Source organism: Onychostruthus taczanowskii, unplaced genomic scaffold (genome assembly GCF_017590055.1).
Source record: "Onychostruthus taczanowskii isolate IOZ18803 unplaced genomic scaffold, ASM1759005v1 scaffold91, whole genome shotgun sequence".
Classification (NCBI taxonomy): Eukaryota; Metazoa; Chordata; class Aves; order Passeriformes; family Passeridae; genus Onychostruthus; species Onychostruthus taczanowskii.
The window spans coordinates 1,498,045-1,500,809 of NW_024507105.1; positions in this window are offsets into that span (position 1 = coordinate 1,498,045).

The window sequence follows — 2,765 nt, forward strand, 5'->3', positions numbered from 1 at the left end:
CCCCGATTTAGAAACGTCCCATGCCGTGCCAAGGGCTGAGAATAGCTCCCGGCGTCCCGGCACACCTCCTGGGGCCAGGGGCACCCCGCGGGGCTCGGGGCCCGCAGCCACCCCAAAGGGCTGAGGCTGGGCACACTCAGCACACACCAGGTGCTCGGGGGTCCCCGCTGGGTGACCTTCGTGGCCTGGACAAGCAGTGACACTGGGATGAGCCACATCCTGTGTGCTGGCACAGGGGACACGGTGCTGGGGATATGGGAGCGTGGATCTTTCTCTGCCAGGCAGCTCCGGTGGGAAGGGAAGCTGTGGTGGGATGGGGAAAGGAGGCACAGCTGAACGCTCAGACACGGCAGGAAGGAGCGGCTGGTGTGGCCTTGGTTGGATGTGGTGTTCTTGGGAATCCTGTGGGGTTTGTGGGGGCTGCAGGGCCGGGGGCGGGTCATGGTGCAGGTCCCACTGTGGTGATGCAGGACCCTCGGACCCAGGACCTGTCAGAGGCTCAAGGCCACAACGTTGGGTGCCCAGTCAGTGTCGGGACAGGTCACCATCCCTGCAGCCACCAGCTGTCCTGCGAGTGGTGGCTTCAATGAGCCCTGAGCCACAGGGAGGACACGAACCCGGGCTCAGCCATCCTGTGCCACGGCACAGCCCAGACCCCACATGTGTGGGGAGGGGGCACTGGGGGGGCTGCCCTGATGTCAGGCCCGTGGCATCCCCTTTGCTCGGGCTGCCCAGCTGCTGTGCATGCCTGGGATTCCTGCAGCCTCCCGGCACGGGCAGCACAGCACGGCACACTGTCCCCACTGCCACACGTGCCCGTGACACCGGGCACCGCGTGGCACTGGGCACGGAGTGCCGGGCACTGGCACAGGTGTGCGATGAGCGGGCAGCAGCAGACGCAGACACGCGTGTGGCACTTGGCACAGCCTCACACACGGGCATCGGCGCGTGCCGGGTGCTGCCAGCCGTGGCACGGCAGGTGCCCCGTGCCTGGCCACACTCCCACGGCACAGTCGTGCCAGCCGGTGCAGCCAGCGTTTGTCAGGCAGATCTGCACCACCCTGGTGCCCACCGTGATGCCGCAGTGCCCGTGATGACACTGCCCCGGTGCCCGCACGGCCGGGGGATCCCTGGCCGGTGGCTGGGTCCGCCCTGCCCCCAGCCCGCGCTAATCACACTAATTGGCACCGTGGCTAAAGCGCTTAGGCCCTCACCTCCCTGACCCGGCTGGCAGCTGGGCTGGGGGGGTGCTGGGACCCCCGGAGCCCATCTGTGCTGGGGGGCAGGGACACGGCAGTGGCCCCGCGGGGCGGCCCCGGTATCCGGCACCCACGTCCGGCTGCACGGAGGCGGTCAGCGCCTTTGTGGAGGGGCGCGCCATTGCCTGGGGTCCCCGTTCCGGGGGTCCCTGGGGGTGGGGGTCTGTGGGGAGCGGGGTGCTGGGTGCCCCAGCTGGGGCGAGGTGGCTCCCGCCGTCGGCCCAGCCCCGGACTTTGCCCCCGGGTTGTTTTCAGCCGCCTGCAACCACCCGACTCAGCAGAAACGCTCCCCTGGGCGTGGGGCTGGGCTGGGGGGGCGCCGGGGGGGCTCCCGCCGGCTGCCACCCCTCTCCCACCCAGCACCCACCCAGCACCTGGTGCCGCAGGTGGGACGCGCAGGTTTGGGTGCCGGCGGCGCAGGGTGGGCTGAGACCTGACTGCGCTCATCACACGTGTCCCGCTGGAGGAGGAGGAGGAGGAAGAGGAGGAGGAGGACGAGAGGAGCCGCCTCCCGTGTCTGTCTGTCTGTCTGGGCCGCCCCAGCGCGCCCGGGATTCCTCGAGTGACGGTTCCTGGAGCGGCACCGCAGGCTCCGCCGGGTGATCCCAGGGTGCCGGTGATGCCGAGGGTGTCAGGGGGCTGCTGGGGTCTCGCTGGGGTGGCGAACCCCGACCTAAAACGCCGCCGTCCCCCAGCTTTAGCCCTAAACCTCTCTCGTTTGGGGCTGCACCCACCAGGCCACCTCAATGGGGAAACTGAGGCAGGGTGGCCAAGCCCACCCACCGCACGCTGGCTTTGGGGACAGCCCATACCCCACCCCAGAGCGGTTCCACCGCCACGTCGATGCACCCCGAGCCCCGCACATGCACCGAGCGTGTGGGGGCTCTGCCGGCGCACGGGGTCCCGGGGGAGAGGGGCGGGGGGCGGCGGGGGGGCCGGTGCCCGGCGGGGGCCGCGCAGCTCTGGATCCCTGCCAGTGCCTATACTTGGAAGTTCTCCGCGCGCCGTTCCCATATGGAACAAACATTTGCTGCAGCCCCCGGCTCTATAGGTACCGCCGGCCCCAAACCCGGCCTGAGGCTGCGGCGAGGGGCGCCCAGGCCCCCTGAGCCCCCCGAGGCAGGGAGTGTACCCCGGGCTGGTGGGATGCGGTGCGGTGCCTCAGTTTCCCTGAAGAGGCTGATGCAGGCGACGCCCCCTCCTCATTCTGGGGGACCCCTCATGCAAACCCCTCGTGCGGCGCTGGGTGCTCTGTGCACCCATAGGTGCAGCATCCCTCGGCCCCCATCCTTCGCTGGTCGGGGTGTGCTCGGCTAGGGGGGGCAGCAAGGGGGGCCGGCCGTAGCGTGGGGGTGTCGGGGGGGCCCCCAGCCCCGTCCGCCGCGTTTTAAATCCGCCGGAGGAATTTCTGTGGCGGCCAAGACAAACGTGACCTACTTTCTGCTGTCCCCGCGCGGAGCGGAGGAGCCCGGGGCTGGGCACCGCGCCCGCCGCCGCCCCCCCGCC